We start from the raw sequence: 13,214 nt of genomic DNA on the forward strand, positions 1-13,214 counted from the left end.
TCTCTTACTTTCCACTACTTTAACCCTACATTTAAAAAGATGTTTTAAGAAATATTATATCCAGCATTTCTGAGTATTCTACATTGGCAGGGCTTCTCCAGCATCTCTGCTGGGAATAATCACTTCTGGATGGCTGCCTACTGACAAATTCAGCTCCAAGCTGACCTGAAATATCCAAACCTATCAGGTGACCAGAGCTGAACAAACAGGCCTATTTCATAACAGATTTCTTCCTTTATAAGATAGTTGTGGTTGACCATAAAATTTGTTCCCCTCTGTTACAATTCATACAGAGGATTTGATAGTGATCAGTTGCTCTCAACTGTAGGTGATTTTGTACCTTCCTGCTCCCCAGGGGACATCTGGCAATATCTGAAGACATTTTTAGTTGTCATAATTGAGAAGGGGGTGCAAATTGCATGTGGTGGGTGGAGGCCAGGGATGCCACTAAATGTCCTACAATGCAAAGGACAGCCCCCCCCCACAACAAAGAATTATCCAGCCCAAAATATCAAAAGTGCCAAGGTAGAAACTCTGGACAATAATTGCTATTTCTTTTTTTTTTTGAAAAAAAAAAAAGATTTATTTATTTATTAGAGAGAGAGAAAGAGTGGGGGGAGGGGCAGAGGGAGAGGGAGAGAATCTCAAGCAGACTCCCCACTGAGCGTGGGGCCCACCGGGGGGCCACATCTCACAACCTTGAGATCATGGCCTGAGCCGAAACCAAGAGTTAGCCGCTTAACTGACTGAGCCACCCAGGTGCCCCAGAATTATTATTTCTTTTAAAAATCTTTCTACAGGAGTCTCAAGTGTGACTGCTACCTGTTTCTTCTAACGCTTTTGGTGTAGGTACAATATTTGAAAATGTTTACTTGTAAAAAATTAATGTAAGAGAATGAACATTGCTACCATTTACCGAACACCTTTTCCGCATCAGGCCCAGTGCTAAACTGGGCCTGAAAATTCCTTTCCTCATTTTCTCCAGAACTCTAGCGCTTCAGATCAAAGGTGGATGTGAAGCTTTCAGAGCAAATGATAGGTACGCTGCAAATAAAGTATGCAATACAAAGCAGAAACAATTTAGATAGAGAGTCTAGGCATGACAATACGGAACATTTCAAAGTTGGATTTTAGTCTGATCAGCATACCCCAGTGTGATTGATAATGGCCACAATAACATTTACTCTGACTTTCAGAAAAGCTGGACCTGCAAACACAAGCTTGTTGTTCACCTTCCAGCATTGTGATTCAGGCTGCAGACAAGGAGCACTCCTAGGATCACTCCTGGGCCTCCGTTACCTGTCGCAGCCCTCTGGTGCCTTCCCCGCAGGGCTCCACTTTCAGGGAAGAGGGAATAGGATAAAACAACTTGCAAACTTGCTCAGCAGTGTCAAGCCCACTTGACTAGTTCGAGAGAGAAAAAAAAAGATAATAAAAATCCTCACAAATACAGGTCCATTTGACTTGAGGAGTCTCCCAGTACTGTTCAGGGTTCGGGGCAGTAGATAGGAATGCGACAAGCAGCTGTAAAGCAGGAATGGAATAGGGGTTTTATCTGGATCAGTAACGACAGAGTGGAATGCCAACAATGATTCTGACGCAGTGTCTTAAGCCAATGGGAGAGGGTACAGTTACCACTAATTGCTCCATGCCGTGTTTGCCATGTCCGCTCTCATGTCTTGCTTTCCTTTGAGAGAGGCATGATTAATCAGGAAAAGTTATCAGCTGTCTCAATAATGTCATTTAGATGGGGCTAGGAGAGGGGTCATCTTACCACTGAGCAGCATGTACTGTAGGAAGGGTAAAAATCTAGCTGAGTGTTGGCCCGTGTCATCCATACTTCCCTGTTGTCCCAGAACCATTTGCTACTTTCTCATCTTTCCTGTTCTTCCTCTGCTCAGCGTGGTAGACCAGCTCCTGATTCTCTCTTCAAGAGCCCTCTTTCGCTTTTCCAAACTCTTTGATGTGCATGCCTCAGAGCCTTGGATGTTGCCCTTTGGAAGTCACTCTGGCAGTGAGCTCCCAGTCTTGTGCTTGGGACCGAGAGTACATGACACAGTTAGTGTCCCTAATTCTACCTTGGGACAAATCAAATGATGGTACTTCCAATTGTTTTTTATCAGCTGGAGAAGTTTATGTTGTATATTTTCAAGATTTCAGGCAAAAAAAAAATCTAGATAAGAGATGACATGATAGGTGATTTAGGAAAGGACACTCTGGGGGGCACAGTCTCCCCTGATCTTGCTGTGGCTTGAGACAGTCCTTAGGCCAGTTTCCTCCTTCTGGCTGTCAGATAAAATACAATATGCCTAGTAGGGGTTTAATTTCAGATAAACTAGGAATAATTTTTTAAAAGCACAATCATGGCCCATATAAGTAAATCCTATTTCTGAGTGCAGCCAACATTGGCTCCCCAAGCCAGCTCTGTGAACAACCCGCAGGCAGGCAGGGCTCAGCAGGTGTCAGCTTGCACCTCTCCTTTGCACCGCCCCCCCCAGATCAGCTCCCCACCTGGCCGGGATGTGCGTGTCAGCAAGCCACCTGGTCCTGTGCCCCAGCTCCACTGCAGGGGATGCTGCGAGAAGGAGCGCTGCCTCCCAGGCTTTGTGCTGAAAGCCTCTTCAAGGCTCCTGGGCCAGAATTTCCTCAAGTCTGGACCGGTCTGAAAGTGCTGCTTGGCAGCCAGAGAGTGCCCAGTAGCCACCACGTACACGGGCCTGGACATTACCCCAAAGGCGTTGCCAAACAAGATCTGACCTAGGACATCAGAATGGGCAGGACCTGGGGGCTGTTGGGCCCTGAACAGGATCACCCACAGTGGCCCTGGAGTCTAGAGGGAAGGAGAGGGATCCTCCCTCCTCTCCTAGCCCACTGACCACTCAGAAGGAACACTGAGATGGGGTCAGGGCAGGGCCAGGCTAACTGTTCTTATTCTGCAAGTCTCCTGTGTTGACTGAGCCCCAGTGGGCCCTTCTCCCAGGGACAGTCCCTAACCCTGCCCACCCTTCTCATGGGGACCCTCCTTCTGCCATGGGGCTTCCTTGTCTGCCACCGTGGCTGCTGACTCGACTTCACTTTACTATGTGCACCCTTTACCTATGCACCTAGTGCATAGACCTTGGCTTCTAATACCATCTTCCAATGAAAGGAAGCAGGGCTCCTTGGAGGAGAGATTGATTCTAGGATTGGAGCGGGGAAGATGCAAGATGAAGCTGGAGTACCCAGAGTATGCCAGAAGGTAAAGAAGTGCTTTAAAAAGAAAGCCACACACGCATAATACAGACCCACCTTGATGGGAATATGTCTCAGAGGCTCTGGAGCCAACTCAAAGAGCTCCCAATGGCCCAAACCAGAACAAATTATTTTGAGCAACAGAAGAATTAAAGTAACATGGGATTATAACTCAAAGGAGGCAATGACTATCAATGACTATCAATGATAAAACTAAACAATTGAGTAAATAAATAAATGGAAGACAAGAGAGAAATCCCCCATGCAGAAGAACCCTACAGTTAATGTAGACAGTTTATCCTCAAGGAGGTGGAGCATTCAGTAAAAACTGAAGGAATCTGAATAAAGCATGGATTTTGGTTAACATAATGCATCAGTATTGGTTCATGAATCGTGACAAGTGTACCGCGCTAATGTCAAATGTTAATACTAGGGGGAAACTGGGGGTGGGATGTATGGGAACACCGTACTATCTTTTCTAGTTTCTGTAAAACTATTCTAAAATTAAGTTTATTTTTAAAAAAGACAAAAGACCTAGCTTTATCAAATTTCTGATTATGAAAACAGATAATAATGTAGATTCAAGCAATGCAGAAAATATAGACAAAAGTAGCAATCACTTGAATTCTCCGCTTTCCCTTAACATATTAGTAATTCCTTCCAGACCGTGCCTCGTGTCCACAGATCGAATGCGAACAATTTTATATAAATCAGTTCCTATGTGAATGGCTATTTTTACCATGTGTAATCCACCCCCCACCCCCACCCCCCGCCTACAACAACTGATTGGAGCAGAGGGAAGAACGAATCCAAGCTGAGCCAATTCGACTCTCTCACGCATTTACAGTAAGAGACACAGAAACCACTGCAGTTTTGTGGGCCACTAGACTTGTAAGACCCTGGAGAGGTGAAGCTGGTTTTGGTAACATGGTAACCCGAAGCAATGGGTTATTTTGAAGCAGGAGATATCAAAAGCCAGCAGGAAAAGCTAAGAGAAACAAAGATGAAGAAAGACAGGAGGGAAGAATTGGAAGAAGGGAGTGGAAGAAGGCCTGCCTTCCTCCATCAGGTCCCGGGAGCCCTGGCTTTCACAGGTGTGTTCCCAGAGGTTGCCTTATATCCTCAGGATAAATTCTCCTTTTACTAACCCATCCTTGACGAAGACTATGAAATAATGGCTCAAGGCCAACTCCTTTTGCCTATTTTGCACTGTTCCCAAGCAACCTTCTGATGACTAACCACATTCCCTTGACAGCACAGTATAGGGACACATACCCATAAGTGTGTATTTACCCATTACAAATGCGTGATTAGCAAGTAGTTATTGAGGAAAAACTACGAGCCTGGCACTAGGCGGGGAGCCTGGTATACACCCAAAAAACAGAAGATGGAATTCACCACCCCAAGGGGCTTAAGATGGGAGATAAAACTAACATATGAAAGAATCCCACACCCATGTATCAGTCCAGCAGGGTACGAACTGTGCCAACACTATTGTTCTTTGAGAAGACTGCTGAGATCGGAGAGTGACATGTCCCAGACATAGGTGGGGGAGTGCTGGAAGCTGAGATGGGGTCAGGGCAGGGCCAGGCTAACTGTCCGGGACACCCTTAAAGAGAAGACGTGGGTTGTAGTTGTCACACATCCAGCCCCATACACCCATGTCTCAGCAACTCGGGAACATCCCGGGTGGCTGATGAGCCCTGAGGGCCAGTGTGCGTGTGTGTGCATGGTGGTGAGTGCATGCCCAGAAAGCGGGGACTGCTGTCCTATTGGGCTTGGCACAGGGGTGTGGCTGCAGGGGGAAAGGGTCAGGCTTACCAGGCCATGTAGGATGGAAGGGTGAGAAAAGCTGGTCTCTTCCAGGCCCCAGGCTTTCCAGGCGAGAAGCCTCCGTTTCATTTTCTGTAAAAAGGAGGACATTCTGCCTCCTACACAGGGTAAGTTTTAAGACTTCAACAAAGCAAATGTGTGAACATGACATTGCAATTTTCATTTATTTTTCAGTTTTTAAAGATTTATTTTTATTTTTTTAAGTAAGCCCTACATCCAACACGGGGCTCGAACTTACAATCCCGAGTTCAAGGGTAGCACGCTCCACCGACAGAGCCAGCCAGGCATCCCCTACATTGCAATTTTTAAAATGCTATTTGAGAGAGAACTGTGGTTATCCCAGTGATTAAGATGCCAGATTTCATTTTTATTTGATATTGAGCCTTTCTTTTAAGGGTAACAGCTGGTTGACCCACTGTAATTATAGCCTGCTCCCTATTCTGGAACCGCTCCTGACTTGCTGGAGGGGTTTAGGAGCTCTGCCAGGGTTGATGTGAATGAACACATCACATGGCAAGTAGTTCTCAGCTACCTGCAATATCTGTCTCCCTCCACCTTCAGAGGTAAGTGCTACGATGATTCTACTGAGGTAGAGAAGGCCATATGACTTTTCCAAGGTCACACAACTAGGAGTGGTAGAGCCAAGATTCATTCCAGGCGGCCTTACCCCAGAGCCCGTGCTCTTGCCTTACTCACTCTGCTGCCTTTGGAAACCTGTCAGCTGAGGGGCTTCCCTCCCCTTCTCCCTTCTGCTCTAAGCATCCAATAGGAGACATTCCTTTTCACTCTTTGAATGAACCAGTTTCTCCTTTGCCTCTGGGTCTTGGCACACGCTGTTCCTTTTTCTAAGATACCTTCTTCCCCATCCTTCTTTACTTGAACACCTTATTGTTAAGAGTCTCAGCTTAGAACACAGGCCCCTTGGGCAAGCACTTCATGAATCCTCTGAGTCTGAATCAGTGTCCCCACTCTACACTCTTGCTGCACTTCCTCTGTGGTGGGATGGGCCACTCTATCGGAATTGCCTTCTGACTTCTCTGTCTGCCCGTGAGCACTGTGTTAGCAGGGAGCTCTGTGCGCTAGGTGGTAATCTTATTCACTGCCCTATCCTGAGGGTCAGCATGGCGCCTGGCACATAGGGGCTCCGTACATCCTTGGTGGAGAACGAATTTATGAATGGCTGCTCGGTACCACGTGGGTGTGTGGATGTGCTTCCCTTGCATTGTGTGTGTGTGTGTGTGTGTGTGTGTGTGTGTGTGTGTTTTCCAGTATAGCTCTGTGTTTAAAAAGCTTGTCTAGTTGAAAAAGTGGGGAAAAGGCATGGCCTGGTTCAGTCCCAGGCCACATCAAACAAAGCCAGACCTGCAGCACAAGGGAGATGTTTGCCTTTCCTGGCAGGGACAGCAGTGTGGGGATTAGAAAGGATTTGGGTCAAGGCAGAGTCCTAACAGACGTCCTGTTCTAGAAGTCCCGAGGCCCTGGAGAGATTAGAGGAGAAGCTACAAAAGCCTTGTCCAAGGTCACAGCACTGTTTCTCTCTGGTTGAATGTCAGCAGGTTCCTATGTGGATGTACTTACTGGCCGGGGCAGGTTATTGGAAGAGCAAAATCTCACTGCAGGCATGCCGGCCCCTAGTCCAGAGCTCCTACCACCCCCGCGACCAGAATTCTCCAACTCTGAGGAATCTTCAGAAAGTCATGTTTCCCCTTGGGCTGGAGAGGTGCTCTATCTGACCCATACGTCACAGGCTCTTCAGGCCCGAGGTCAGAGGGCTTGGACAAGCCCTGCTCCTTAGCAAGGGAGCATCATGGGACCTTGACATAAAAGCCACCTGTCATGACGTTTAGAGTTTACTGAGCAGAACCTGAGATCCGCTTGCAAAATTATTTTAAGAACCTAATTGGACGGGCCTCATACTCTATTTTCAGAAATTGTTCTTCATAAATGATTAAGTGATGATACAAAGTGAAAATGTGGCCAGTTGGCTGTTGACCCCATGTTGCCAACCACCTTTCCAGCTCTAAGGTCACCAATGTCCCCATTAATGTCTAGAACATGGATCTCCTAAGTTTTCTCATAGAAGACTTGAGGAAATAGCCTGATTTTTTAAAAAATATTTTTTATTGAGGTATAATTTACATACAAGAAATGCTTAAATCTAACAATGGAGTTTGATGAGTTTTAACAACTAGATATATACACAATAGAACTACCACACCAATGAAGATATAAAACATTTCTATCACCTAGAAAGTTCCTTATTGCCCTGTTCCAATCCATTCCACCTGTTCTGACTTCTATCATCATTGGTTGGTTTTCTCTTTTCCAGAGTGTCTGGGAGGACTTAATGTTTGTGTCCTTCAAAATTCGTATGTTAAAACTTTAACCCCTGGTGTCAGAGTATTAGGATGTGGGGACTTCAGGAAGTGAAGCCCTCATGAGTGGGATTAGTGCTCTTATAAAATGAATCCCAGAGAGATGCACACCCCTGTGTCCTGTGTGTCTGTGCCTTTCTGAGGGCCTGGGCTATGAAGGTGCAAGAAGATGACTGTCTCCGAATCAGGATACAGGCTCTCACCAGACACGGAATCTGCTGGCGCTTGGATCTTGGGCTTCCCAGCCTCCAGAACTGTGAGAAATAAATTTCTGTTGTTGTAAGTCACCCAGTCTATATTCTGCTAGAGCAGCCTGGACCGACTAAAACAGTGTTATAATACTGGAATTATGCAGTAGATAGTCTTCTGTGTCTGGTTTCCTTCACGCGGCATAATATCTGTGAGATTCATCTGTGTTGTCACATATTTTGGCTGTCCTTCCTTTTTACTGCAGAGGAGTTTTCCATTGTATGTATATTCCACAGTCTGTTTATCCACTCAGCTGTTGATAGACATTTGGGTTCTCCCAGTTTTTGTCTATTAAGAATAAAGCGGCTGGGGCGCCTGGGTGGCTCAGTCCATTAAGCATCCGACACTTGGTTTCAGCTCAGGTCATGATCTCAGGGTCATGGGATCGAGCCTGGTGTCGGGCAGTCTGCTTGAGATTCTCTCTCCTGCTCCCTCTGCCCCACCCCTCCTCAAATAAATAAATAAATAAATAAATCTTTGTTGTTGCTGTTGTTGTTGTTGTTTTTAAAGAATAAAGCTGCTATGAACACTGATGTACAAATCTTTGTCGGGGGCGGGTAGAAGTTTCATTTGCTGAAGTAAAAATGCCCCGGAGTAGAATTCCTGGGTTATAAGGTAGGTGAATCTTTAACTTTATAAGGCACTTGCGGCTTGTTTTCTGTCACCTTCCTGAAAGGAGGGATGTTTAGAAATCAGCCTGCAAAGACCACAATGAAACAATCTCCATGGGGAGAAAAGGTGGTGACAGAGAGACAACAGCTCTTAGTGAAGAAAGCCATTTTAACCAGCTCCTCACTCAACCAGCTTCGGCATAGTTTTCATTATTGGTACTAACTCTGGGCTGTACCCAAGGAAATGCTTATTCACATTACTAATGGAAGAAAACTAAGCAGACTGGCAATACTGGAGTGCCCAGAAGGTTCTTTACACCAAAATGTTGACCAAACCTTTCAGGATTTTGCTTTAACCTCAATCAATTGCAATTTTGCAGGGACATTTATTGAGAATGTCAACTATGGAAAGGTCATCCTTTGAAAATCCAATCTGAGTTCTGAATTTTCACTGTTGGAGCCTCCGTCTTACCCCAGGAAAGATAAACAGACTTTTCTGTGAATTGAGGGCCTGGCTATGTGGGTTTTTGCTCTCTGCCAGTTGTATCATTGGGCCCTATTGTGCAGGAAAGCAGCATGAGAAAGTTGTCTTTGAGAGACTGAACAGGAGAAAGGGGTCTGAAGTCGGCTGGACCCCTGGAAATGGAAGCAAAGGGGTCTGACCGCAGCCTGTTGCACCTGAAGGAGACCTGAGCCTCTTGAAAGGCCTGCTTCTCCTGGCAGAAGCTCAGAGGAAGTGGCTACAGGGTAGCTGGTGAGCCAGGAACTAGGAACTGTGGTCTAGAAAGCTTATGTGAGAGGCTGGGCTAGCACAGTCCCCCACCTGAAAGTGGGGCCCTCAGGAGCAGGAAGCTAGAGCAGAAGCTGGTCGTCGTAAGAAAAGCAGCATCAGGGCGCCCTGGGTGGCTCAGTCATTAAGTGTCTGCCTTCGGCTCAGGTCATGATCCCAGGGTCCTGGAATCGAGCCCTGCATCGGGCTCCCTGCTCAGCAGGAAGCCTGCTTCTCCCTCTCCCACTCCCCCTGTTTGTGTTCCCTCTTTGGCTGTGTCTCTGTCAAATAAATAAAATCTTTAAAAAAAAAGAGAGAAAAAGAAAGAAAGAAAAAGAAAGAAAGAAAGAAAGAAAGAAAGAAAGAAAGAAGAAAGAAAGAAAGAAAGAAAGAAAGAAAGAAAGAAAGAAAGAAAGAAAGAAAGAAAGAAAGAGAAAGAAAGAAAGAAAAAAAAGCAGCATCAGTGGGCTCCTAGGAAGTCCTGGGAGACCAAAACCCACCCATCCTGCATGTCTAGGCATTTCTTGTCCTCTGTCATAGGACATGTCATTGTTCACCAGTCTTCAGATCCTTCTGGCAGTAGAATTTTATAGTCACACCCTTTGCCATGTGACTTTGCAGCACTTCCCATTAGCACGAGCATCCTACCTCTTGCCACTGATGTCGGCATAGCCGTGTGACTGGCTTTGTGGTCAGTGGAGTGTGGGCAGGAATGACCCAAGAGGCCCCAAGAGGCATCATGTATCTCTGCTCAGCTTCCTCAGCTCCTGCTATTTGACATGAAAAGAACACACCCTTGTAGTGCTGGTCCGAGGAAAATACGGAGCCAGGTAGATGTGAATTTTATAGTATGTGAACTATATCTCAATAAACTGTTAAAAAAAATCAACCGCCTGTTAACTGTTTATACCACAGTGAGGCAAGTACTAGTGCTGTCCCCTTCATCACCATACAGGAAGCAAAGGCTCAGAGAGCTTAGGTGGCCCTCCCAGTTCATTCACCTCATCAATGTTCGACACAAGACAGGGACTTATGTCCTGACACCAGCACCCATGGGGTCCACATCATCTTTCCAGTGTGTTTGCACCCCCCCCACCCCGCACCACACACACACACCTTAAGGCCACGGGGAAACTGGACTCAAGGACTATTTAGACAACATTCAGTCATGGGTCATGGCTGTCTTCAACTCTTCTTTCTAGCCCCTTCTCTCCAAGCACCCTCCTCCCTCCACTCACCCTCCCTCATCTGCTGACGATGCTAGCTGCTCAGGGTCCCTCCCTGCTCTGTTTTATAAGCTTTCTTGCCAAGAACATAAAAAGATATTTGACTCATGCAAACCAACATTTAACACAATTGCAAGTGGTTTTTCCCACGTTGCCAGGTGCCCTGACTCTCAAAAGCTCCTGCCCCCTCCCCCCAACTTAGGGTGACTGGAGACATGGAGCATCTTCCTTTAGGGCTCCGTCATCGGGGGGGTGCTTTCAATGGACAGAAACACACATCTATGGGATGTCTCCCATGAACCGGCGATTTTGATGAGTGCTTAAATGCCCTCTTCTTTAAGCTTCCCAGCAACCCATAGAATATGTGTGTGGATGGGCACATTTCATAGAGAAGGAGACTGAAGCTCAGAGAGGTAAGGGAACCTAGCCAAGTTCTGGCAGATAGGGAGCGACCACACCAGGGTTCCGTCCCAGGTGTCCTAATTCCAAGCCCAATAATCTTTTTCTTATTTACGTACATGTGTTTTTTCCTCGGGATCCCCCATGGAGTCTACCACATGCCTGGTTCAAAGGAGGAGTTCAAGAAGGGAATGAAAAAGAAATCAACAAAAGCCAACCGATGTCAGTTTGCCCAAAGGCCTTTTTTCCTTAAGAAAAATGTATGAGGCAGCTCTCAACCCCAGCACATCTATGTGTGACAGAAAGACTCCTCCTGGGGTTTTCATCTGCAAAAGAGAAGAGCACCAACTGCCCTGAGTTGTTGTAGTTTGAGCATAAAGTGGGCAGAGGAGGATGGGGTGGGGGTGGGGGGGGAGTAGAAAAGCTGGAGAGGTGTTGCTTCATCTTCTTAGAGGCAATCGGAGCCATCTGGACACCTGCCGAGGAGATGGAGGGCAAGTGTCCTGAGAGGGGAGTCCCTTGGGAGTGAGGGAAGTGGATTGAATGATAAAGAAACTCACAATCTACAGAAAGAAAGGGAACGCTGGAAAGGCCGGCAAGATGTAGAAACTTTCTTGCGAAACTAACATCATATAATGTCATTTACAATACTTCTCCCCCCTTTCAAAATGAATTGCAGGTAGCTGGGCCCTGGGCCCGCTGCCGGGGCCACTGTCATTGCTGGCCCTGGGGCCACCGAAGCCACAGGCCACTGGGTGCCCTAGCGGTCAGCCCCACCAGAAGGGATTCTGATTACATTGTTCAGTCTGGATTTAAAAGTCTCAGGGGAGTATCTGATTGGCTGTCTTTAGTTCATATGTCCATGCTTCTGCTGCCAAAGGTCAAGGGGAGTTTTCCACTGTCCCAGCATGCAGAGTGGGACCCTCTTGCAAGAGCAGATGCCCCACAATCAGGAAGCAGCCTCACATGCTGCACAATTATGACAAAAATATGTCTTCTCTAATTGAGACAATGATACCTACTTCTCAGGGTTGCTGGGAGTATTGAATAAGATCATTTGATTATTCTACCATCATATATAGAGTTATCGATAGTATTTCCAGCACTGTGCTAGGTGTTGGGTAGTGTCTCTAAGTTCTGCCATATACTAAGAATTCGATAAGTCATAACCATGTTAAGAAGCTATGACATGGGAGCGGAGGGGGAGAGAATGATGCTTAGGAGGGTTCTCAGCTAAACGCTTGATTGAGATCTGCCCTCTGTGCTTCCTGGAAGCCAAGAGAAATAGTCTAATGACAATAACCATAAATAGCTGATTTCTTGGATACTTTCTATGTACTAGGCACTGTGCTAAACATCACCCATGTATTATCTCACACTTAATCTTCATGACGATTCTATAAAGTAGATGTTATTATTATTACTCTGATTTTACAGATTATGAGAAAAGGTTCAGCATGGTTAAGTAACTTGGTCAAGATCAATCAATGAGTTAAAGGTGGCACCGGAATTTGTCTCATATCCCTTTGACCCCAGAGCCCAAACTATTAATCACTGCTCTATAATCCTCTCTAGCACCAAATGTCTGGGACAGACTACTGAGGGGCTGCCAGCTTCCACCGCCATGGACCAAGGCTTTGCAAGGCTCCTGAGGTCAATCTATTAAAGCTCCCATCTTTTTTCACATTTTTGTTCACCGGGCTGGTTTGCATTTTATGCAACTGATTTAAAATTCCCCTTTCTTTTTCCTTGCCTGGGAATAGTGGCAGAAGTAAATGAGAAGTAAGTGAGAAGGTGCTGAGGATGGATGGGGAGGGAGCGAAACCATTTACCCAGTCATGGTAGATTTGCCATGGCAGAGAGCCTGGCAGGAGATGGGCCTTTAATCATTAGTTTCCCATTAAATCTTGGAACCAGACCCTCCCTGGCATAATGCTGAGGAAGACAAGGGTGATTTTATGTTCAAAAATGTTGAGACTGGAAGGGACCTTAGAACCTTCTAGGCCAGCTGTTTTCCAACAGTTTTAAAGCGATGGAATCATACTTGAAAGGAAATCTTCACAAAAGCCCAGATTCTAAAAATAGACAAGAGCTATTCTGGCCAAAGGGAAGCTGGGGACCCAGAGCAGTTTGAGAATTACCGAGTCCAACACCTGTGATATGGGAGAGGAAACCTACCTGAAAGTGAGAATGACTTGTCCAAGGTCACACAGCCATTTAGCGGCGCAGCCAGCCCCCGGCTCCAGCCCCCAGCCCGAATGCAGCGCTTGTCTGTGAGAGCATGGCGCCCTGGCTCCTTCCAACTCAGCACCTCCCACTCTTGGGACTCCTCCCTCAGCCTCATGCGTGTCAAACAGAAGGAACTGTTTCCCTCAAAATGCTAGAAACCACTGGGGCCACGAGTAGTACCTCTCTGAGACCCTGTTGCAGAGGGACAGAGAACAGGGAGAGGTGGTCCCTCCCGCATTGCCAGAGGCAGCTGTGCACCGCTGGCATGAGGGCAGCTCTGCTTTTTAATAGG

The sequence above is a fragment of the Zalophus californianus genome, chromosome 8 (assembly GCF_009762305.2).
Source record: "Zalophus californianus isolate mZalCal1 chromosome 8, mZalCal1.pri.v2, whole genome shotgun sequence".
In the NCBI taxonomy this organism is placed as follows: Eukaryota; Metazoa; Chordata; class Mammalia; order Carnivora; family Otariidae; genus Zalophus; species Zalophus californianus.